At 48.4% G+C, this 25,419-nt stretch overlaps 1 long non-coding RNA gene across 1 annotated transcript; it reads left to right on the forward strand.

The window, feature by feature from the left end:
• The first annotated feature begins 4,559 nt into the window (after positions 1-4,559).
• LOC131394304 (uncharacterized) lies at positions 4,560-14,635 on the forward strand. The gene is made up of 3 exons (XR_009216105.1): positions 4,560-5,001; positions 5,149-5,389; positions 12,973-14,635. It is a non-coding gene; the product is annotated as an uncharacterized LOC131394304 (long non-coding RNA).
• The last annotated feature ends 10,784 nt before the right edge of the window (positions 14,636-25,419 follow it).

The raw sequence follows: 25,419 nt of genomic DNA on the forward strand, positions 1-25,419 counted from the left end.
AATTATCCACACTGAAATTGAAATCAAGGAAATTTTTTTGACAAGAGAATGGATGGCAGAGACTTTTTCATCCAGTCTTGCAAATGAGGGGGAAACTGAGGCCCAGATTGGCAAAGTGACTTACACGCATCAGTCCTATTGGAGGCTCTTGGCTATATCCCCTTAAAGAGACCCCTTGACATTCACTGTGTCATAAATGATATTTCCTCTCTCATGAAAACAAATGGCATCAGCAAACTGCTGCCTACTGATCTCAGATAGTTCTTCACTAAGTTCTGTGAGTTCTTCTCAGAGAATAAATTATGCAAATTGTAACTGGGGAAAATGACATGTAATGTCTGAAAAATTTCCCTGAGAATTCTTCCTTTGTCCAGAAATTGTGCTCGCTAGTCAGCATAAGGCTCTGTTCAGAGGCCATAACAAAACAAACTGGAAACCTTGGCCGCTTCGGCCAGCACGAGTTTCTCATTCCTGTAAAGCTGGCTCGCCTCCAGCAGTGACTCCGAGATCCAGCCTTCCTCCGATTTGCACTGCACCCTCCCTCATGTGGCCTCCAGAGCCGCCTCGGGCCCGGAAGAGGACAGAGGGGCACACCAGCTCTTAACAGCCTCCGCCCAGTAGTGATAGGTCACTGGCTGGAACGAGTTACATGACCCATCCCCACTGCAAGGGAGTCTGGGAATGCAGGAGAACACATGCGTGAGCGCCAGACTGCTGATTATTTCTATTAGAGAGAAGACAGAAAGAGACTTGCCTCTCAGTCCCTTGAACACGGCGCAAGAATGCGTTTGGATATCCCCAGGGTAACAGAGGGATCAGAACACTCTCCCCTTTCGAAGCGGACATGTAGATATGCCCCTCTCTTGACTGTACATAGCGGGGGAACCGTGTATCTCCCCCAAGACCAAGGAAACCACGTGTGGTTAAGGGTGGTGTCCTGCTCAGATATTTGAGCCCCAGCTTTGAGCAGAGAGTGAACACAGCGAGGGCAGGTCAGTCTGGATAGGCTAAATTTTAGGGGCTTTAAAACAATAAAGGTTTATTTTTTACCCACACTACCTGTTTCAGTTATCCACTGCTGAGTAACAAGTTATCCTCAAAGTTAGTGGCTTAGAGCAGTACTGATATTATTTCTCATGATTCTGTGGTTCCTAGGCTCAGCCTGGCGGTGCTCCAGCTCCACGTGGTGTAGGCTGAGGGCCCCGTGTGGCTGCATTTGGGGGCAGGGCTGGGACACCCCAGACGGCCTCTCTCCACACGGTCTCTCCTCACCCGGCAGTCCGGCCTGAGTGTCCTCACAGCGTGGGCTGGCTTCCGAGAGAAAGTGGAAGCTGTCCCAGCTTAGAAATTCCAGGATGTTACGTGTGCCACATTCCGACGGTCACTTCTTGATGGGAAGAGTGGAAACAAACCTGTGGTCTCTATCATCCACCATGCCAGCAATTTTAGGTGACCCGAACCTTCCAAGGTGAGAACAGGCTTTGAAGAGTCCAGCAATCAGAATGTTCTAGATTGTGCTGCAGCAACAACTCCCAAGTCCTGGTGGTTTGAATGGGATTGGCAGGTGTTTTCTGTAAAAGGCCAGATAGCAAATCTTTTTGGCTTGCAGGCCACATGGTCTCTGTTGCAACAACGCAGTTCTGCTGTGGAAGCTCAAAAGCGGGACAAACGTGGCAGGAAGAGGAGTCCGAGGGTCTCAGGTTGGCGTGTAAATGCTTCCACCTAGAAGGGACACACATACCCCCCTCCCACCTCATTGGTCAGAACAGGTCACATGGCCCCAGCCCCAAGGGGGCCCAGAAGTGCCAGCCTTCCACATACTTGGAAATTTGGTAAACAGCAGCGATGGCTACGCAGGGGTGCTATCTGAGCGTTGTCCAGGGCTGTCTTTGACGGAGGATCCAAAACCAAGGAAACCTTTTGATCTGGCTCCCAACACTTGATGTCTTAAAGCTTCCGTCGTATCCACATTGTGATGAGCGATATAAATACAAGGCCTGGTTCAGACGGTAGAGTGGTCTCTAAATTGGGAAGATCCTAATGGTCACATGGCTGGATGTTGGCAGAGTCAGAGCTGAACACAGGTTTCCTAAGTTTTGGTTCCGTGTTTTTATCGATTTTCTATAAAGGATCTCTCATCTTAAGGTGTTTTTTTTTTTTTTGAGGAAGATTGGCCCTGAGCTAACATCTGTTTCCAATCTTCCTCTTTTTCTTTTTTTCTCCCCAAAACCCCAGTACACAGTTGTGTATCCTAGTTGTAGGCCCTCTAGCTCTTCTATATGGGATGCCGCCTCAGCATGGCTTGATGAGCAGTGAGTAGGTCTGTGCCCGGGATCTGAACTGGTGAACCCCGGGCCGCTGAAGCAGAGAATGTGAACTTAACTACTACGCCACTGGGCCGGCCCTCATTTTAAGTTTTAATAACTAATCGTATAGTCCTTGCTGTGTGCCTGGTACTACTCTGAGCATTTTACCCATAAACCAACAGGTAATTTAATTCTCACAACCACCCTAGAAGAGAGACACTGTGATTATTATGCCCATTTTGTAGACTGGGGACAGAGTCTCCGAGAGGCACAGTGACTTGCCCAAGCTCAACCATCTAAGAGGGAGGGTAGCTGGAATCTGAGCCCAGAGAGTTTGGCTCCAGGATCTCTGCCCTTAACCAATGCCTCTGCATTTTATTTTCTAGCACATGGGATTCCTTGCTAGAAAAATAAATATTCCCACCCATCTTCTTTTCTGGGTCCTTCTGCAGAAACAACTCATTTTATGGAATACTCAATGTACAGTGAATTAATTTTTTTTATTGTGGAAAAAGATACCTCACATAAAATTTACCATCTTAACCATTTTTAAGTGTACAATTCAGTGGCATTAAATACATTTACAATGTTGTGCAACTGTCACCACCATCCATTTCCAGAACATAAGACCTTGAGGTGGGTATTATTATTATACACATTTTATGTATGAAGAAAGCCAGGCTCAGCGAGGCCAAGTGACTTGCCCAGGATCTACAACGGTAAGTTGCAGAACGAGGAGTCAAATGTGGGTGGGTGGTGAGAGGCTGTGGAGAGATGGGATCTGTCACACATTGCTGGTGGGAACATAAAATGATAAGACCACTCTGGAAGATAGTTTGGAAGTTCCTTTTAAAAGTAAAAATGGATTTACCATACGGCCCAGCAATTACACTCTTGGGCATATATCTAAGAGAAATGGAAACTTATCTTCATGCAGAAACTACATGAATGTTCACAGCAGCTTTATGTGTAATAATCAAAGGCTGGAAACTACCCAGATGTCCTTCAGTGGGTGAATGGACAAACAAATTGTGGTACATCCATACCAGTGGACTACTACTCAGCAACAAAAAAGAATGAACTATTGGTGCATACAACAGCTTGGAAGAAGTCCAAGGAAATTATGCAGAGTGAAAAGAGTCAATCTCAGAAGGATACATATGACATGACTCCATTTATGTAACATTCATGAAATAACATAATTACAGAGACGGAGAATGGATTAGTGGCTGGAGAGTAGCAAGAGAGAGTCCTGTAGTGATGGTACAGTCAAGTTTCTTAGTTGTGGTGGTGGTTACACAAAGCTATGCATGATGAAATGGCATGGAGCTGCGCGCGCACACACACACACACACGCACGACAAACACACGGACATACATACACATATTCACGAAGCCATATGTAACTGATGAAATCTGAATAAGCTCTGCAAATTGTACCCCTGTCAGTTCCTGGTTTTGTTACTGTGTTATAGTTAAGCAAGATGTTGACTTTTGGAGAGGCCAGTGCAGGATGTGTGGGACCTCGCTGTACCTTTCTGTGCATCTCTAATTATTTCAAAATCAAAAGGTTAAAAACATAGGCCGTTGGGTTCTAGAGCTTGTCCTTCTCTGCAGTGATTTAACCACAAGAGCCACATCTTCACCACCACCACAAAAACAAGCAAAGAACACGAACAATGCAGCAGACTAAACGCAGCGACCTAAAAGAAAGTTTGTCTGGAAAAAAAGCTGCAATATTAGTGTGACGGGATTGTGGACGTTTTTCTTTTTACGTCTCTCTTTTTTTCTTCTTCAGTTTGAGTTCCTCCCAAAGCAGATTCTGAGACGAGGATTTGAGGTCAAGCAGTCTATTTGGGAGGTGACTCCTCTCCCCTAAACTCCGCTGTGGGGGAGGGGAAGGGAAGGAAGACAAGGAAGGTGTGTTTCAAGTAATTTCCTGCTGGAGCAACTGAAGCTTAATCCTGCTGGGGACCTCTGGGAGACAGGAGAGGGCGCACGTCCCAGAGCCGTCCCCACTGAAGTGCGAGAGAGCTGGGGTATTTATCCACCAACTCCTGTCAGTTACTGGTGGAGGGCTGCTCCCCTGGGCGGGAATTCCATGGCCTGTGTGCGACAAAGCGGGATTCAGCAGCAAATGAAAGCCCCCAGTTCTGGCAGTTGGAAGGCAGGCTGGTGTGCACTAAGGGGTGAGGGCAAGGGGGCATGGGATAGAATTCCTGTGCAAGAAATAAAAACCAGAAGGAAGATGCAGCCTGCTTATTGTGCAGAGACTGCTTGCTTGTTACATCCTCAGTATCCATCCTCTATTCTTTGTTCTAGCAGAAACCCCCTGTCCTGTATTTTTTTGGGGTGACTACATTTCTTAACCTTCAACGCAGATAGCAGTGGCCCAGTGAAACACAAATGGAAATTATTGAGTGGACCTTCTAGTAAACGCTTTAATGGTGATGACTCGGTTGGGAGATGTGCCCTAGCTCTTTTCCTCTTAATATTGCTCAGAACATGGATATGATGGCTGGAGCTGTAGCATCCATTTTGTGGCCATGAGACAACCTTGAGGATGGAAGCCAAAGATGAGACAGCAGAAAGTTAGAAGGCCCTCCAGTCCCTGATAACTGTGGAGCTGCCCTACCAGCTGTGAACTGCCTACCACTGTACACTTACATCAGAGAAAAATATACTTCTCTTTTGTGTAAGCCACTGTTATTTGAGTTTTCTGACTATGCAGCAGAATTGAATTCTAATTGATAGACTATTCACATACTGAAAAGGGAAATGACTACTACTAAAATACTTCCTCTTCCCTCCTTTTCCTTCTCTCCTGAAATCTGCTTTAAAGGGTCCGGATGCTCAATCGCCTCTTCTGTGAAATGCTTGTACTCAGTACCTGCCTTGCTGGGCTGTGGCTAGGACCAAGTGAGATACTGCACCCGAAGCACAGAGAACAGTGCCTGGGACCTAGAGAGGACCCAGAAATGGTCGGCTCTCACTACCCCAGAGTAGGACGAGTCTGTCAGACATCACACTTGCTGCTGCTGAGGGGCACCGTGCTCCAGGTTTTGATCAATCCATGGTTGAAGGTGACTCTCCCAGGGGAAATAAGGCACCTTATTGCTTTTCAAAAATCCTCAGCATTTGGCTATTTATTCTTATTATGTGAAACCTCCAGACAGTCTGTTTATTTAATGGCCCTGACTGGAGCTGTAAGAAATTGCACATCTGTAAGCAAGGTTCTTATGACACGGGCTTTTGACTAACAGAGTAGAATGTTACCCCAATTTTGACCTGTGGGAACCCCTTCAATCTAGTTCATGTGTTCTTTTGGCAAAACTCTTTAGTCTTTAAAAGCCCCTTCCTTGCTTTCTGACACAAGTAGATATTCTAAGCTCGTCCCGTTCGTTTCCAGGGCACAGATGTTTGCCTGTCTTGTTCCCTCCTGTATCTTCAGCACCCAGAACAGGGCCTGGCACTGAATGAATGAATGAGTGAATGAATGAATTCTTGCATTTCACTCATTCCTCTGCTTCTTCCCCAATAACTGTCAATTCACCCATCTATTAAGTCAGAAATTGGAACGTGCACGTCGTAGAGATGCTCAAAATTCTCTCTGAGGCGAGACCTCCCCACCGACATCCTTTTGCTTCAACTAAGCCCAGCCTGGTCACAACTCCCAGATGCTAAGTTTAAAAATAGCTCCATGCAGCCTCCACAGCTCCCAGCATCCGGGCTATGTTTAGGACATGGGAGGGGGTGAAGGAAACATGTGACTGAGAGTCACCTCGGGGGAGGAGCATCCCCTTTCAGTGGCTCAGGACGAGGTGCCCAGAGATGCCCACTCCCGTGAACGGTTCAAGTCCGAGAAGTAGATGGTCCCAGGGTACAGTCTCCCCCAGGAGTGGGTTCTGAATGCCAGGCAGATTTCCTGCTCTGCTGAGGATGGAAGGAAACACGGTGTGTGAGGGTCAGATCAGAGAGGCCACTAAGACTCTGCAGGCTCTGAGCTGCCACTAACGACCAACGGCGAGTCATCACTCCATAACTCGTGGAGTCTTCGGGTCAGTCCGCTCACTCGATTCATTGTAGTAGGTGCGGCGTTAGGGCAGGGACTGAACCCGACAAAGGTTCCTGCCTTCCCGGGCGCCATCCTAGTCGGGGAGTCAGACAGTGAACAAAGAAGCGAACTAGACGGTATGCCAGGGATTGTTAAGTGGTATGGAGATAAGCAATGCAGTAAAGAGGGGCGGGCTGGGGGTTCGTATTTACTGTGTTTCTGATGCCTTCACATCCGGGACCTGGCTGAGCCTGGAAAGACTGCCCCTCTCGGGGTCAGCCAATTCCTAGAGTAGTAAAGGACCCCAGTCCAGACTCCACACCCCAACCACCTCTTTCATCAGGCCCCCACTCAGGGTCACAATTCACCTGCCCTAGCCACCCCTGGGCCAGGTACCAGTCAACTAGGGGCCATTCCTATGCCCTGAAATTGTTCAGACTAGCCAGTCCTCAGCCTGCTCACACTATGTCACCTGTTCCTTTCTGCGGAATCCACAATAAGGCTCCTGCCCACATTGTCCCCCCACCCCTTTCGCCTGACCGACCTCGGTGCTGCCCCCTGTGGCCCTGTGTGGCATGGCATGCCCCCTCCTCTTGGGATCTGTGAATAACAAACTATCTTTTCAATGGCAGTCGTCTCCTGATCTGTCGGCCTCATCATTCCTGAATGATAATAAAATCTACATTTTGCAACAAGGTTGTGTGCAATTTTAGATCCGGTGGCTTGGGATAGCCTCACTAACATTAGAGTAAAGAACTGAAGGAAGTGAGGAAGCAAGCCCCATGGATATCTGGCAAAGAGCATCCAGGAAGAGGGAACAGCAAGTGCAAAGGCCCTGAGGCTGGGCCAGGCCTGGCCTGTTTGTGGAACAGTGAGGAGGCCAGTGTGGCTGCACCAGAGTGAAGGAGGGGAACAGCGGGAGGAGGAGAGGGCAGGGAGGTGACGAGGCAGAGGGAGCAGGGCCTTGTGGGCCGCAGAGAAGACTTTGGCTTTTGCTCTGAATGAGGTGGGAGCCATGGCGGGTTCTGAGCAGAGGAGGGACATGATCTGACTTAAGTGCTCTCAGACGCCCTCTGGCTGCTGTGGGAGGAACAGATTGTGCACGTGAGTGATGGGGAGGGGGCAGCCAGGGTGGGAGCCCAGAGACCAGAGAGGAGGAGGCGGCGCTAGACCAGGAGGAGATGGTGGGGCTGGACCAGGGCGGTAGCACTTAAACAGGGACCACTAGCCCGGGTATGTGGGGTGCCCCTGAAACCTGGACAGAAGTATTTTCTTTCTTTAAATTCCTTACCTTACTTTGAAAATTGTCTTTGGGGAAAAATATTTTTAAAATGCTCAATTATGTTATTTACAGATTATTTCCCTCCAAATGTGGGATGGGAGGGTAAAGCAGTCAGGGTTTTGTTTGCATGCAGCAGAAATGGATTCTGTGCGTCTTCCACGTACAGGATGGGTTTTCTGGAAATAATATCAGAGGTGCGCAGAATCAGCCGGAAGCTGTAGAAAGGGCTTGGAGAAGGGGAGAAACCGAGGGAGCTCTGGGGTCTCGTGGGTGCCCCAGGGTTAGGAATTGCTGATGCTGACGGGGCGTGGCCACATCCGTTGGTAGACACTCCAGCGGCCAGTGTTGGCATCTTCATGCCCCAGGGCCTTCTCCAAAGTTGCCCAAGACTGCACAGCAGGCTGGAAGTGCCTGGGAACCAGCGGTGCCTCCCACCTCCGCCCCCATCAGCTGCCCTCAACCAATGACCGATGGTCAGGACCCTAGATCCCTCTGCCCTCCGGCGGGGTGACTCAGTCCCCCAGCGCTCCCCAGGGGGGCTGAGCCCCCGATGCCCAGGGGGGTAGCCTGCTCCTCGGTGCTCCTGTTTGGGCGCCCTCCCTCTTCTGTCTCACAGCCCCACCCCCCCAGTGTCTCCTGGAGTCACTTCCCAAATAAACGACTTGCCCATGAGTCCTTGGGTCAGCGTCCACCTCTGGGGGAAGCCAAGCGAAGACAATTGCGTCCCATAGCAGGAGCCCCAGCCCCGGGAATTTAGAGTCCACACTGAGAGGGGGCTGAGAAGTCGTGTCAGTATCGGCATCTTGAGTTGCCCCCAAATCTCCCAGTCATCTGGAGACAGTGGCCCCCAAGACAGGAGCCAGGCCCCGTGGGTGTCCCCAGGTTGGGGGCACAGCCCTGCTCAGAGCTCCCCCTCTTTCTACGCAGCTAATACTGGGTGCTGTGGGGAGGGGGCTGTTCCCAGCAGGGCTCAGCGCATCCCTTCTCCTGGTCACCCGTGTTGTCACCGGACGCCTGTGCCCTTTCAGGCTGGGTGGGATGTTCGTAGGGAGTTTGTCCTCAGCGTGTCTGTGTTAGATGAGCCCTCCTCCTCGGGGGCCAACAAGAAGATTCCCAACCAAGGTCACGCGGCAGACAGCTCTGGCCACATGCCACCCCTGCCTCTGTCCTTCCACGTTCCCAGCGACCCTGGGCCACTCACCCAGGAGTGGGAGCCATGAGCCTCGGGTTGGCGAGCAGGGATCCCACGTCTGCCACGGGAGGGAGGCTGGTGTTGGAACAGCCCTTGTGCTAAGACTACTCTCAGCGGGGAATTCCCCCAAAAGGGAGAGCAGGGTGCTACTAGAGAGGTGGAAGGTGGTGCCAGAGAGCCGGAAATACAGCCAATGGCAGCTCCCGGGGGACATGGGGTGCTGTCGCCTTCGTGATGTCTTTGTTGCGTTTACAACAATTTTCTGGAGACAGCAGAAAAGAAAAGAAGTGCTGCAGCAGGTGCTGCTGGTCCCCCCACCTCGGGCTGCCCCCGAAGTCACCTGTAAGCAGCCCCCTCTGTGCCCGCGGCTGCCCTCAGCTCTGCCTGTGCTGGTTTCCTGGACCGCCGTAACAATGGGCCACCAGCGGGGCTGCAGAACCAGAAATTTAGAAGTTCTGGAGGCCGGAAGTCCGAAACCAAGGTGCGGGTAGCGCTGGCTCCTTCTGGAGGCTCTGAGGGAGAGTCCGTCCCAGGCCTCTCTCCCGGCTCCTGGTGGTTCCAACAATCCCAGGCGTTCCTTAGCCTGCAGCTGTGTCTCTCCCGTCTCTGCCTCTGTGGCCACACGGCCTCTTCTCTGCGTGTGTCTCTGTGTTATCTCCTCTTCTTATGAGGTCACTGGTCACCGGATTCAGGGCCCACCCTAAATCCAGGATGATCTCATCTCAGGACACTTTGCTACGTCTGAAAAGACTCTTTTTCCAAATAAGGTGCCATTCATAGGTTCTGGGGGTCAGGATATGGACATATCTTTTGGGAGACCACTCTTCACCCACTACACTGAGGGCATTGTCCTCAGCCCGTGTGGGTGTCGTGGACCGAATGTGTGTGTCCCCCCAAATTCATATGTTGAAGTGCTAACCCCTAGTGTGAGGACATTTGGCAGAGGCCTCTGGGAGGTGACGAGGTCCCCGGGGTGGAGCCCTCCTGAGTGGGATCAGTGCCCTTGTAAATGGGACCCCGGAGAGCTCGCTCCCCTTTACCCCAACGGCTGCCTTCAGCTCTCTGACTGTGTGAGTCCGTGTGAGGACAGGGCGAGAAGGCAGCCATTGGCACCTCGGAAGGGGGCGTCCCCAGAACCCGACCCCGCTGGCACCCGTTCTTGCAGCCTCCAGAATGGTGAGAAATAAATGCCTGGGTTTCAGCCACCCTGTCTAGGTAATTCATTATGGCAGCCTGAGTGGACTAAGACAGTGGGCAAGCCAGAAGTGCCATAATATAAATGCCTCCAGAGTGGCCCTCAAACAGCGTGGGATGGGGTTCAGTGGATGGATAACCTCTTCCTCACTCCTCAGTGGGACAGTTACGAGGCGTCTGCTCCATGGGCTCTCAGAGGGCCCTGGTGGGATTTGGATCTCTTTGCTAAGAGTGGGAACGTGTGTGTGGCAGACAGACTTGAAGGCGGCCCCCAGTGGTCCCCGTCTCCTAACCTAAGACGTTCCTGGATTTGTGACCCTCAGAAACTGGTAGATAATAAATCATGTTCTTTTAAGTTGCTAAGTTCTGGGGTGACCTGTTACGCAGCAGTAGCTAACTAATACAGTGCACATCATCACTCCTCTTGTTGGCTGCCCTTCTGTGTCTTGTTTCCCCGCTCCTCCCCTCTGCTTCCTGGGAGGCCTCCCTTAATAAACTACATGCACTGAAATACTTATCTCCAGAGCTGCTCTTGGAAGGACTCAAACCAAGACATTTGTCATTACGATTAGGGGCCATCTGCTTTTTTTTTATGAAAATCAGTGCAAGTTGAAAAACGGCAAAGAACAGAAAGTGTCTTAGAGTCTCCACTTGGTGGTCGATGTGGGTGGACTTGCAAACAGCGTCCATCCCAACCTCCTTCTGGCGTATCTTGCAATGCAGAGGCTGAACAGCGAAGCACGGCATTTCCCAGACTCCCTTGCAGCTAGAATGCTGGAGATGGATTAGGTCCAGCCAGCTGGAGGCACTCTAGACTTGAAAGGGGGTGTGAGTTTTGCTGCTGCAGCTGTTGGTACTGGTGAGGACGGTTGGTGAGACCTTGGTTTTTCACTTTTATTTCCTGGCAGAATTTCAGTGCCCAGCTCCTGGCTTTGTGAATTTCAAGAGAAGCTTTGGCAGCTACAGTGGCAGCTTCCTGATCTCTGAATCGCCACCATGGAGTTGGGGTTTTGAACTTAGAATTTTGGGAAGTGGCCTCCTGATTTCTTCCTGTATTAATTGAGGTAACAATGGCTGCTGTAACAGATAAACCCTGTAACCCCGGTGTTCTTAAGATGACAGAAGGATGGGAAGTCAATGGAGTGCTTGTCCAATGGTTTCCCTTGTGAGTCTGGGGCCTCCAAGACGCAGAGGTCAAGATGAGATTAGCCATGTGAGAGATTTGCTAGAAGCGATGCTGGTGTGGGGAAACAGGGATGGAGCTAGGGAGGCTGGGAGAGCCGTGGGCGATGTACCAAGGGAAGAGTGGGAAGGAGAGAGGGAAGGAAACAAGAGGGAAGGACAGGGAAAGAGGAGGGATGGAGGCAGCTTAGACGGCAGGGCAGCTCTGAGAGATGTGCCCAGGCCACTGAGCTCATTCGCTTGTGCCAGAGGAGTCCTGAGTCTCCCAGGACCTCGCCTGCCTCAGTGTCCCTGCCCTGCTCGGTCGCTGGTGGGGAACAGTCTGTGGGAAGCGTGGCCTCGGGTCCTGTGCAGTGCTGGACTTCAGAACCCAGCAGCTGGGGTCCTTTCCTCTGGCAAAATGTGTAGTAGATGTTTTTGGCGGGGTTATTCACAATTGCTAAGAGGTGGAAGCAACCCAAGTGTCCATCAGTGGAGGAATAGATAAACAAATGTGGTATACACATACAATGGACTATTATACAGCCCGCAAAAGAAATGAAGCCTTGACACCTGCTACAACATGGATGAACCTCGAGGACATTATGCTCAGTGAAATCAGCCAGTCACAAAAGGACAAATACTGTGTGATTCCACTTACATGAGGTCCCTAGAGGAATCAGATTCATCGAGACAGAAAGTCGGATGGTGGGTGTCAGGGGCTGGGGGAGAGGATGGGGAGTTAGAGGGAACAGAGTTTCAGTTTTGCAAGATGAAAAGAGTTCTGGAGAGGGATGGTGTGACGGCTGCACAACAGTGTGAGTGTACTTAATGCCACTGAACTGGACACTTAAAAATGGTTAAGATGGCAAATCTTATGCTACGCATTTTGTACCAGAGTTTAAAAAGAGGAGATTGTTTTCCCTGTAAGTTAACCCTGCCTGGTCCAAGGTACCTTTTGGTTTTTCATTCATCGTTCGATTGATGAGTCACAAAAGTTTAGTGCTGCTTGTGTGGCAAGATTCTCACCCCAGAAGCTCGAGGTCGCACATTTCCCTTCTCCCCTGACACTCTGGTGAACACTGGCCCCAGTTCCGGCTGCCAGGACCTGCCTGTCTTTGCCCGGGGCTTTCTCTTGCGGCCAGAGTCTGTTTTGCCTCCACTGGGGCAGCCAGAAGTGCTGGGGGATCAAAGTTCCCTGGACAGCCTTCTGCTAATGACTGACAGGAGTCGGTGACCAGAACCCCAGCTCCCCAGCCCTCGGGTGGGACGACTCTCGGGGCATGTTCTGTGCTGGCTCCAGACTCCCCTAGAGCGGTTAAGCTCTAGTAACTCTCTTGCCAATGTATCCTTTACTGGCTGCCTCCTCTTCTCTGTCTGACATCCCTGATCTCTACTGATGCTTCCCGGGGCTACTTCCTAAATAGTTGACTTATCTTCAAATCCCTGTATCAGTGTTGGCTTCTGGGGGAATTCAAATTAAGATACACTCAATGTAGATTGAGTATGTCAAGTCTTTCCAACTTGAGCTTGGTTACGTGTGTGAGCGTGTGTGTGAAGAAAGCACAATTTAGAAAGGCGGAAACCTTACGAAGAGTTGGCATTGCTCCAACACAAGAATTTGTCTTGACGTCTTGTAGAGCAGGTGGGATAGGACCCCCAGTAGAGCTACGTGTCCTGGAAATGATGCAGTTGATTCGTGATTTGAAGCCGGGTAAGAAAACCAAAGAATTGCATTTGCCATCAACCCAGAATTGCTAATGGTTCTTTTAATATTTTGCAGCAGGTTGCAGAGGAGCGGGCAGCCCCCCATCTCCCTTCAGCGTGCAGCTGGAAGGAACCGCAGACTTGCTGAGCACAAAGAGCAGGTGCACACCCGTTGTGTGCCCACTGGCACCATCCAAGAAGAATTTCCATTTTCTGACCCCACTTTGGAAATGACAAGTCTGTCGATAACTGTAAAGGTCTGAACAATTTCTGTGCCAAACAGAACTTCAGCTGGAAGAAAACCATCGATCTTCCAGCTCAGCAGCACCTGCGACGCCTGGCACCACACCTGGCCCGGCTGCTCTGGGGATGATGAGCGTCGCGTGCCCTCCTGCACAACAGCCTGTCCACCGTCAGAGACCGCCAGCCCGAGACGGGCGTCTCGCCGCTCCTGTGCCAGCCGCTGAGTTCCGGGGAGCCCGGGGCCGGAGTCACTGCCTCTTCACGGGGTTGGTCAAGAGACAGAAGCAGAAAATGGTTCTTTTGCATTGCACAGAAGCTGGCTGGCTCTCAACACAAATGCTTTTAAGACCAACGCTTGACTGGGCTTTGGGTGGACGTGTCTCATTTCTTTGCTCGCTCTCAGAGCAATCTGACAGGGAGCTCAGCCAGGACTTGGTGGTACTTTGGGACTGTCTGAATGAGGGGGAAATCAAGGCCCTATGGTCACCATTATGGATTTTGTGAAAAATGTGGGAACTCTTTGGTCAAACTGCCAGGCTGTGAGAGGAGATCGGAGACTAACTCCGTGGAAATTTGCAATTCTAGCAGAAGACAGTTGCAGTGGAGTGGAGACAGAAATCTGCAGATATGCAATTAAAATTTACTGTCCCTGTTAAAACAGGTTTATAAGCTCTTTCTCACTGATACAGCACCTGAGTAGCAGGAGGTGGTGTTGCCACCCAGACGTAGACCCCAGCTCTTAGTGCCCACGCCCCGCTTCCTCAAGCTTACCTGCTCCTGCTCACACCCGTGACCATCAGAGGGTGCCCGTGGGCACTGGGGCCCTTGCTCATACAGAGGGCCAGAAGTGCCGGGGGGTTTATCTCACTCCCCCACCCTGGGCGGCCAGTTGCTGGTGGGGTTAGGAGTCTGTTATGGACCGAATGTTTGTGGCCCCCCCATTCATATACTAGAGCCCTAACCCCCAATGTGGCTGTATTTGGAGATGGGGTCTTTACGAGGTAATTAAGGTTAAATGAGATATTAAAGGTGGGCTCTGGTCAGATAGAGTTAGTGTCCTTATAAGAAGAGGAAGAGACGTGGAAAGCCTGCTGTCTCTCTCTCCGCTCACGCACCAAGGAAAGGCCGTGTGAGCAGAGTGAGGAGGTGGCCGTCTACAACTCAAGGGAGGAGCCCCGACTAGACATCCACCCTGCTGGCACCTCCAGCTTGGACTTCCCGGCCGCCGGAACTGTGAGAAAAGACATGTCTGTAATGTAAGCTGCCCAGTCTCTATACTTTGTTACAGCAGCCCTAGCAGATGGAGAGGGAATCCAGAAGCCCAGGCTCCTTTGCTGGGGTCAAATTGATGCCCCAGGACTGCCTGCTGGTCAGGCTGAGCTCAGGACTTCACCTGGCATCCATCCTTGCGTGGCTTCTTCCCTTCCCTGTCCTGCTCCCCCACTCCCTCAGTGGTTCTCCTGGCGGTGCCCCTTAATAAACCATGTGCACCTGAATCCTTGTCTCAGGCTCTGTGTCTAGGAAAATCTGACCTAAGAAATCAGTGATGCAGAACTTTGCCAAAGGTAACCTCAGCTCTGAGTTGAGGACACAGAAACTGCCAGGACAGGAATTCAGCTTGCAGAGTCTGGTGGTTTCTATTAACGGGAGTTCTGATTCTCCCTGGTGTGAGTTAGATTCACCACCGTCAGCTGCTACAACAGGCAGGGCCTGAAATCTCAGTGGCTCACACAACAAGGGCCGATCTCTCACTCGCGGGCAGTCTGAGGTGGCCAGGGCAGCCCTCTTCCATCTTGCAGCTGCACGAAGTGGGACACATGGTTCCTCAGGTTGTTGGCGTAAGAGAAACACCAATTCTTAACTGCTTCAGTCTGGAAACGGAAGGCATCACTTCTGCTCACAGTTCATTGGTCGAAACGAGTCATGTGACCTAATCAAAATGCAGGGACTGTTGGGAAATGTAGGAGAGCACGCGGGCTATTTGGGGAGCCCCAGTTTGCTCTCACAGTGGAATTACACCTTATATGGGGGTTAGGTTCTGAAGGCAGTGGAAAAAGCAAAAGCTGTGTGTGGCCCAAATTGCCCTTGAAAATCTTTTAGGATGGCAACATCAGTATGACTTGCAGACTCATATTGTCTTTCATTATAGAAAATAATTAATAACAGAAAAATGTCTCTCTCTCTCATTTTTCAGGCAAAAATTAACAAATGCTCCTAAAGGTTTTGAAATTTTGCTAATAAAACAAAACTAAAAGTTGAATGTATTTTTGTGAATTTCAATGAGAAGGCATATCCTTTGGCTTGAATAAGAAGCTGAATTAGACCCCCAAAAGCACTACCCATGAGAGAAAACATTGACAAATTAGAGTTCATTAAGATTAAGAAATTTCCTGCATCAAAAGGCCCCACTGAGAGAGTACAAAGTCAAGCCAAGACTGGGAGAAGATATTTGCATTACATACAGTCTCAAATGACTCATATTCAGAATATATAAAGAACTCCCACAAATCAGTAAGAATGATGACTGAATAACAAAATGGGCAAAAGGCTTGAACAGGCTGGGCGATTCTGCCTCGGGTGGTGGATTGGTTGGGCTTTGTGGGTGCCAAAATGAGGGTTGGTTTACTCTCCTCCACGTTTGTTAATTCTGTGGCCCAAGATAAAGGGGAAGCAACTGACTAGGGCATGTTCTTCTCTTAACAAAATAATGGAGTGCCAGAGCCAAACTCAGTCATGCAGGCCCCTTTAAATCCTTTGTTTGCACCTGCTAACATCCCATTGGCCAAAGCCAGTCATGTGATCAAGCCCAATGTCAGTGTGGTGGGAAAATATGTCTCACTCACAGAGGGAGGGCACTGCACAGTCACATGCAGAGGGTGTGGCTGTACTGCGTTTCTAGAAATGCAGTCCCACCTGCCATAGCTGTCATGGTTGGGTTATGGGGGGAGGAAGGGCCCTTACTCAATGGGTCACAGATCTGGTCACAGATTGGCAGCCCTGGATCCAGCCATGCTTGGAGCCAGATTCATCCTTGAACTTGGCAGAGTCGCCAATGGGTACATTCCTCTGCCACTTCCCTTTTTGATTAAGCTGTTTTGAATCGAGATCCTGTCACCTAAACCACATGATTCCCAGTACGCACGCTCCCTCACGGTACATTAGATTGCTCATTTATTCTCACCAACAACAGCACTGGGTGTTCATATTCCTATTTAGTTTTTTTCCCGTTTTCCAGGTGAAGAATGGTACCTTGTTTGGATTCCATTTGTTTACCAACAATGATGAACATTCTTCAGAGAGTTACTGGCCATTTGTATTTCCCTTTTGTGAACTGAGTTTGGCTTACTTTTGGACTGTGCTGATTTTTCAGGCTGGAGTTGGGTTTGCAACAGGGAGCTATTTCCCAGGTGTTTTGGGTGCTGAAATGGTTTCTGCTGTTGATTATAATATCCGTCCAGGTGGAGAGTGTTTCTACCTTCATGGAGTCAATGTTTCCTGTTGAAATGAGCACAGAATGACTTGTGTCACTTTCCCCAAGCAGCCTCAATGAATGCTATTTTGGGTTAGAGAGGGAGAGCAAGAAAAGACAGAACGAGACAGCTGTCACAAGATCCCCGGACAGTGGCATCATATTTCACAATTTCATGGTGACTGCTTTTTGGAAGCGTGACACCTTCCTGGGAGATAGCTAATGCTTGAAAGAGCATTTGCCTATTTAAGAAAACCTGCCTATTTGAATCCAGCTAGTTTCCAGGAGAGGGGAACATCACAGAAGGGAAACTTTTTTTAGCAAGCTCTTCATTGTCATTTAGAGATCTGAGACTAGAATTTGGGAATCTGGACGCTTCATTCCCAACTCTCAGGGGAGGCAGGGGAGTGGAGCGGTTGAAATTCTTGCTCTGCAACTTGTGATCTACGGCTTAGCAGCATCAGCATCACCTGGGAACTTTCTAGAAATTCAGACTCTCAGCCTCTGCCCTGGACCTACTGAATCAGAACCTTCCACATGGGCTTTGGAGCACGATAAACCTGGCTTCCAAATCTGTTTGTACCACTTGTTGGTTTTAGGATCTCGGGAAAATTATTTAACCTTCTCTGAGTCTATGTTTCCTTATTTGCAAAGTGGAATTGATATCGTACCCAGTGCACGGGGCTGTTGCGAGGACTAAATGAAGCAGCCTATTGTAATAGTCAGGGGAAAGGTGAAAAGGCTGTAATAGAGGGCCCCCAACACAGCGGCTGATGGAGCACAGATGATTGTTTCTCTTTCACGTAACAGTCTTCCGTGAGCCGCCCAGGTGGGCAGGGCAGAGCTGTTCCACACATCGTCACTCGGGGGCCCTGCCTCTTCTCGGCTGTCGCTCTCATTCCTTAGGGCGTTGTCCTCATCTGATGGCCTGAGACTGGGTGGCAGGCACATCTACCTCCTGGTTCTTGGGCATGCAACTCATCACTCTGGCTCGCATTTCATTGGCAAGACCTTACTCATCCGGCCACATCCAGCCCCAGAGAGGCTGGGCGTCCCTGTGCCCACTCCAGAAGCCTCCACTGCCCCTGTGTCAGAGTCTTCCCACAGGGCGGCTCCATGGAGTCCAGCCTCTGTTATGTGTCGTTTTTGCTGTGATATTTCTCAGCCCAGAAGCACTTTCAGCCTCCGATCCTGCCACACGGCTTGTGATACATCACCAGTATCACAGATGTATTGCTGCCTCTGCTATTTGGCCACAGCGATTATCCAGTTCTTCCTAATTACCTGGTCAGGAGACGGATGGTACTGCAGTCACCGCGGGATTTAGCAGCTGCTGTGTATTTAGAATAGTCTCCCATGTGTGGGAGGCTGATTAGCTACATTTGCTAAGTGCCTAACAGCTGCTATTAGCCTTTAATGATCTTAATTCCCAGAGTAGCATGGTGGCAGAAAAGCCATTCTCAGATTTTTCCCTGCCGAGGTTCCCAGGGGACAGATACGTGCTCTCAGCAGCTGTATATTAGGGACCAGAAAGGGATCTGGATCCTGAAGATTTCTAGTCAAGGGGGTTAGTAATGGAGCCCATATTTGGCAGAAAGATTAAACCCTGAGATTGAAATTGCTCTGACTTCATCCCAGGGGCTAATGGATTATGTTCTCTCAAAGCATTTGCTTTTAGAGATGAACCAGGGAAGACTTTTTTTCAATATTCAGTGACAGTTTGCCTTCTTTGTACTGAATTGGAAATCAACTGCTTTGCTAGCATTCTTGCTCAGAGTGCTAGGAATGTCCTTTGCATCCCCCCCAAATAATTCCTTTGCAGGTGAATACAAAGAAACCTTTTAGAAATGGATTTTCTTAAGACTTTGGGCTAGAGTTTTAAAACTCCAGCTGTACCACTTGCTAGCTGTGTGTCACCGGTCACATTCCTTAGTCTTTACTTCCTCATTTATAAAATGGGATTAATAATAGTAGCTGCCTCATAGAGTTGAGGATTAAATAAATTAATACAAGTACTTAGAATAGTGCCTGGCATATCCTATGTAAATGTTAGCTAGTATTGTTATAACCACTAGTAAAAACATTGTAACTTAACCCCAGCATGCTCTTTCTTATCCCCTGCCCTCCATGGGAGACATTGTCATCTGTCCTGGAATCCTCTGCCCTTCATACTTTTGGTAACAGAACCCCCGTGAGTTTTGGCAGGGCACATGTGGTAAGCGAGGATGGATGTGTGGATGAAGACGTACTCTAGGGATGGCGGAGGAATGAGATAGAAGGAACTGGGTCCCTATGACCTTGCATGGTGGAACCATTTGCCTGTACTGGACCACCTGTCCACTTCTGGATTCTTCAGTGAGAGAGAATTAAACTTGTTTCTTATTTGAGCCATGTTTTCCTGGGTCTCTTTCTTTCTGCGTCTTGTTTATATGCTCAATAATATATTCACTGACCACCTGGGCATGAGAGTGTATCTCAGGGAAATAGATTTTTTTGATTGTTTGTTTGTTTTTTTTGTGAGGAAGATCAGCCCTGAGCTAATCAGGAGGATGCCAATCCTCCTCTTTTTGCTGAGGAAGACTGGCCCTGGGCTAACTTCCGTGCCCATCTTCCTCCACTTTATGTGGGATGCCGCCACAGCGTGGCCTGACAAGCAGTGCGTCGGTGTGCACCCGGGACCTGAACATGGGCCGCCAGCAGCGGAGCTCGCACACTTAACTGCTACGCCACGGGCCGGCCCCTAGATTTGGTTCTTAACTGGAGTCAAAGTGTGTTAAAAAAAATTAGAGTTCATTGGTCAGTTAGTAGACTCTAGAAGCAAATAGGTCCAGTTCCAACTAGCTTGTGAATGCAAATGAGGCCACATTAACATTAACGCCTGAATTCCAATAACTCATTATTTTCCACATATAGGACCTCACCATCTCCTCTCCACAAGTTTCCCACGTTATGTTGCGGAATTCTGAGGGGATTTTCATTTGTGTCCAGGAAAATGTTTGCTCACAACAGATCTGCTGCTGTTCAAGTCCCAGTGGCAGCCACTCTGTTACCTCCTCTAGGGCTTTCCGTGGGAACCCCGCTCATCGGTGGTCCTCACTGATGGTCTTATTGGCTCTCACAGCACCAGAGTTGCCAAAGGTCTTTGGGGAGAATAGCTGTTGCTCCAACTCTGTCAAGATATTTCTAACGTTCTCTGTCTTCCATTACTGCTGTTGGAAAGTCCGCTGTGTTGAAATTGACATTCCTCTGTGGGTGACGTGTACTTTCTCTCCGGCTGCTTTAAAGATCTTCTCTCTGTCTTTGATCTTTACGGTTTCACCAAGATGTGCCTAGGCATATATTTATTTTTATTTATCCTGCTTGGGCTATGTTATGCTTCTTGAATCAGTAGATGTGTTTTTCATAAGTTTTTGAAAATTTGCAGCTCTTATCTCTTAAAGTTTTGCCTTTCCTCTACTTGACCTTCCTGGGTCTTTGATTAGATGTACTTTGGGATTTAATCATTTTACTCTTCATTTCTCTTGCTGTCTCTTGTTTTATGGTTGATCTTAGCCAAAAGGCTGAGAAGCGATGTCTCTTACTTTATCTCTCTTATCTCTTTGTATTATATTCAAGGTTATTTCTTCAGCTCTGTCTTCCAGTTCACTCATTTCCTCTTGTGCTGTATTTAATCTGCTTTTTACCAGTTGAGTTTTTATTTCATAAATTGTATTTTCATTTTTAAAAGATCTATTTAAAATCTTTTCGTTTGTTCTCCAAAGTTCCTTGTTGTTCGATCATCTTTGTGAGTGCATCCTTAATTTAATGATTTCACCTATGGCTGCTCTTTATCCACATCCAACAATTCCAGCATCTGAAGACCTGGGAAAGGGTTTAAATCTATTGTTGATTATTTCTTCTATCTTTTGGTCAAAGCAGCTTCTCATGGCCCTGGTGACGTTTTTATTATAAGCTTATCTAGTTCTGTGCCTGTGATGTCAGATCCCTGGGTTTGAATTCTTCCTCCACCACCTACGAGCAGTGTGAACTTCACTTTTCTGTGTCTTGGTTCCCCATCCATAAAGTGGGGTAAATAACGGTACCAACCTCACAAGGGTGTTTGAGGCTTTCATGAGTTAATACCTGCAAAAGGCTTAGAACAGTGCCTGACACATACTTAGTACTCAGTAATAGTGAGCCCTTATTGATACCCAATAAATATGCATTTGTTGAATGAATGATGAATTGATGAATGCAGTCTCAGTTTTCTTACCTTTTAAACAAAGGAGTCAAATTAAAAAATATCTATACAGTCCTTTCAAGTTTTAAATTCATTGGTTTACATATTTAGTGTGTTTGGCTTGTCACATTACTGAGGGCATATTGAGTATATAAAATGTGACATTTTATTAACAAGTTATGTTAATAAAATTCATGAAGAATAGAGGATAGTAAAACTTAATTAAAAGCACAGACCATGCCCCAGGGGGAACTCGGCTAAGTTTGCACCTCTGAGCCTAAGTTTCCCCATCCGTAAAATGCAGTGATAACAATGCCCCCTCACTGCATTGTGTGAGGGTGAAATCCAGTATCAGGTGGAAAGTGCTCAGCACGGGCTAAGCCCTCAATGAAGGTTATTCAAAGGAGTGAAAATTGGTTGACATGTGTGAAAATGCAATGGAGGCAGCAGGACACGGGAGCAGGGATTCCCAGAACTGCAAGAGGGACGGGACGGAGGAGAGAAGGATTAAGAGTTCTCCAGTCCCCTGAAATAAAGCCCTGCTCCGTCAGAAATCTTCCCCATCTCAGCGGCAGATAAATATGTGGTGTTGGAATTTATCAGAATTGCTCTGGTTTTGAAAGTTAATGTTATAAATGTGAGTGGTATGTTTTCTGCAGAAGCCAGAGCCCCTCAGCCAGTGCAAAGGGTCCAGGTTGGTGAGGTGGTTCTGGAAGGTCACTCAGGTCCCCAGATTCCTCTTCTGGCTTCACCCTCCCTTAAGGCACCGGATTCCAACTTGGCCACACATTGAAATCACCTGGGAAGCTGTGAAAATATACTGATGCCTGGGCACCATCCTCAGAGATCCTGACTCAGCTGGTCTAGGGTGGGGCCTGGGCATGGGCATATTCTTAAAGAGCTCCCCAGTAGACTCTAACGTGCAGCCATATGTGTGGCCCACTGGCCTGGAGCATTGCTTTGTCCCCCTGGTCAACACCAAGTCACCTCCACACCTCAGTTCCAGCCAGCAGGAAGGGGAAAGACAGTATGCAGGAAATGTGTGTGATGTCATAAGACCCAAACCAGGAAGTGGACCGTGTCACTTCCTGTCTCGCCCCCTTGGTGAGAACTCAGTCACATGACCCCACCTGACTGCAAGGGAGGCTGGGAAATCTAGCTGGGCCGCCATGTTCCCAGCTACTGTCCTATTACTTTGAAAGAAGAGGGACATGGATTCGGGACAAGGGATGTGGTCCAGAGAGCTGGTCTGACAGATGGGGAAGAGAATGGATCTAGCAGTGACGGGCACTGGACAATGTATTAGTGTCCAAGGGCTGCCATAACAAAGTGCCAGAAACTGGGTGGTTTAAAACACAAAATTTATTCCCTCCCAGTCCTGGTGGCCAGAGGTCTGAAGTCAAGATGTTGGCAGGGCATGCTCCCTCTAAAGCCTGCAGGGGAGAATCCTTGTTTGCTTTTTCCCAGCTTCTTCTGGTGGTTTGCCTGCGTTCCGCCATGGTGTTTCTTGACTTGCCGCTGCAGCACTTCAGTCTCTGCCTCGCTGTCCCCTGGTGTTCTTTCCTCGTGTCTCTTCTCCCCTTCTTAGAGGACGCCAGTCATATTGGGTCAAGGGCCCAGCTACTCCAGAATGACATCATCTTAACTAATTACATCCGCAACGAGCCTAATAAGGTCATATTCTGAGGTGCTGGAGGTTGGGACTTAAACATATCTGTTTTGGAGGACACAATTCAACCCGTAGCAGCCCATAAGCAAGAATCACGATGAGGAAACTCTCAGTGGGACCGTCGTGGAGAGACAATGACTCAGAAACTTATCCTCCCCTTCTCCCTGCCCCACACCATCCTACACACCAAGTCCCCGGAAACGAAGACGCAGCACTAGGGCACCCAGAAAAGGCACCCCACCAAGGAGAAGAGCACCCCAAGTCGGCTGAGATGAAGCTTCCACCCCCCCAGCATGGGGGTTTGAACTAGCCATAAAATTGCTGCCAACAAGTACTTACGTCTCTTAGGTATCTAAGTTGGGAGCTGAAATTCACACCTGCAACATCCTCAAGGGTTCCACAGAAGGAAGACCAGACTCCTAGACCAACGGTTGGTGAACCATGGCCCCATGGCCAAATGTGCCGGCTGTTTTTGTAATTGAAGCTTTACTGGCACACAGCCACGCCCACTCATGTATGCACTGTCTATGGCTGTTTTGTGCTACAAAGCCAGAGTTGTGACACAGACTGGATACCTGCAAAACCCAAATGATTTATTATCTGTTCCCTTACAGGAGTCTTGCAATCTCTATCTAGATCCAGCTTTTAGACCCTCCATAATTAAGACCAGTTTTTCAAATATACACTCACTACTCTACCACATAAACTTTCCAGTGTGTTAAAACTCGTGTGTACAAAGTCCTCCAAGCCATCAGCTGTAACATTTTTTTTTTTTGGTTCCCAACACAATTAGGAGCGAATCAAGGCCCCCACTTGTTCCCACTTTCTAGTGGAAAACAACTGGGTGGTAAAAATGAAATGTCATCCTCAAAGCATCCTAAACGTTGGGGAATTGTGAGTACATCTGCTTTAGCAATACGAGTACAGATGATTCCTGTTTTCACCCAATGCCTACATGACTTGAAGTCTACTTATTGAAAAATTATAGAGCAAAAATACTGCTGACACAAATGAGTGTTATTAAACACTGTAGGATTTGCCAGACAACCCACAACAAATTGAGTTGATATTAACAAGCTAAACAAGTAATTTATCGTTAGATAAGCAAAAAGAATGGCAGTTAAAAATGGCCAACTCAAGATACACGGAGATCAACTGTTCCTTCAGGAAAGTATGGAAATTCCTACTATTGGCGTACCTGTGTGTGTAATGCTGTGAGGTATTATTTGCCAGCCAGACTTCCAGGTGGAATACCAATTAGAGCACTCAATAATCTATAGTGACTTTCTATTTTTAATTTATGAACACTGTGTTTGAGTAAGCCTTAATGACTCGCTTAGCGTAGGTGTGATGGATATCTGCTGGGTTTGCCTGTTCAACAACCGTTTCTCTTTCTTCTGATTTTCCTTTGGGGAATCATTGTCCAATTCTCATCCACGTGGTTTCACCACATCCATGTGGGTATATGACTAAGACTGACCAATCAATGAATTCCATCTCTTCACCCATAGTTCAACCATGAGCACATATCTCAAGACCAGCCAATGAGACTTAATCCCAGGACTTTTGTCAGAGTTGCTAAGCTTGGGAGAGCCTACAGTAGGGAGAGCCTGACAGCTAATGAGACAACACAAAAGAAAGGAGGGCTGAGAATGGAAAGAGACAGATTCCTAACACAGTTTGAGCGCCTGGATCCAGCCAAGCCTGAAGCCAATGTGTGACAGTCTCCCTTAAGAACCAAAGAAAATCTTTAACCTAAACATGCCAATAAAGGTCACATTTTATAACTGAGGCTCTGTGTTGTAAAAAATAAACCCCAGATGGTATTTTTATGTTTGCTGTTGGTGGCTGAAACGCAACACTATTTCTTCTTTCTGGAGTCCTTTGGAGGAAAAATAAGCCTACCTCCTCACCTAAGCCACTTTTCCAATGTGATATGAACTCAAAACTTTAGGCGTTAGTATGTGATACTAAATAACAAAAATAAATCACCCAGAGAAAAAGAGAGAGAAAGACAGATCAGTGTCTATATTTTGACAGGCAACTTGATGGTGATTTTTCAATTGTTCCAAACTGTTCCATACAGAAAGGCTTGGCAAACCTGTGCTTCAAGTTTCCTGGGTGCTTGTGTTTATTTCCTGTGGCTGCTGGTAACAAAGTACCACAAACTCATGGGCTTAAACAACAGAAGTTTATGTCTCACAGTTCTGGAGGCTGGAAGTCCAGGACCAAGGTGTTAGCAGGGTTGGTTCCCTCTGAGTGTTCCTCTCTCCTAACTTTTGGTGATTTTCTGGCAATCTTTGGCATTCCTTGGTTTGTAGAAGCATCACCCCAATCTCTGCCTTCATCTTCATATGGCCTTCTCCCTGCGTGTGTGTGTCTCTGTGTCCAAATTTCCCCTTTTACTAAGGACACCAGTTATATTGGATTAGAGGCTAGTCCAGTATGACCTCATCGTGTCTTAACTAATTTCATCTGCAATGACCCTATTTCCAAATAAGACTCCATTCTGAGGTACTAGGGGTTAGGACTCCAACATATCTTTTTTGGGGGGACACAGTTCAACCCAGAACAGCACTGAAGTCGGCAAAATGTGGCAGTTCTTCTTCACAACCCTCAATTACATTTTTTTGAGTATTGAAAGTAGTTGTGCTGTCTCGGGGACACATTTGAAGAGTCTTCTCTTGGGTAAAGCTGGAGTCTCTCCCCCACTGTTTTCTCTGGCTCCCATGTTTGCCTCCCTGGAAAGTCCTGTCCTCCTGTCATCGCTGGGGCTCAGCGTCAGTGTATATCTCCCCAAATGGGCAAGAGAGTCCCTGCCCCAGGGACCTAGGCGCATCCAGGAACGCCCCTCCCAGAGCCAGGAGTATAATCTCAGGTGACGGGGAGAGCTGCCTTGTCTGAGCATCTCAATCACCCATGG

The sequence above is a fragment of the Diceros bicornis genome, chromosome 30 (assembly GCF_020826845.1).
Source record: "Diceros bicornis minor isolate mBicDic1 chromosome 30, mDicBic1.mat.cur, whole genome shotgun sequence".
Taxonomy (NCBI): domain Eukaryota; kingdom Metazoa; phylum Chordata; class Mammalia; order Perissodactyla; family Rhinocerotidae; genus Diceros; species Diceros bicornis.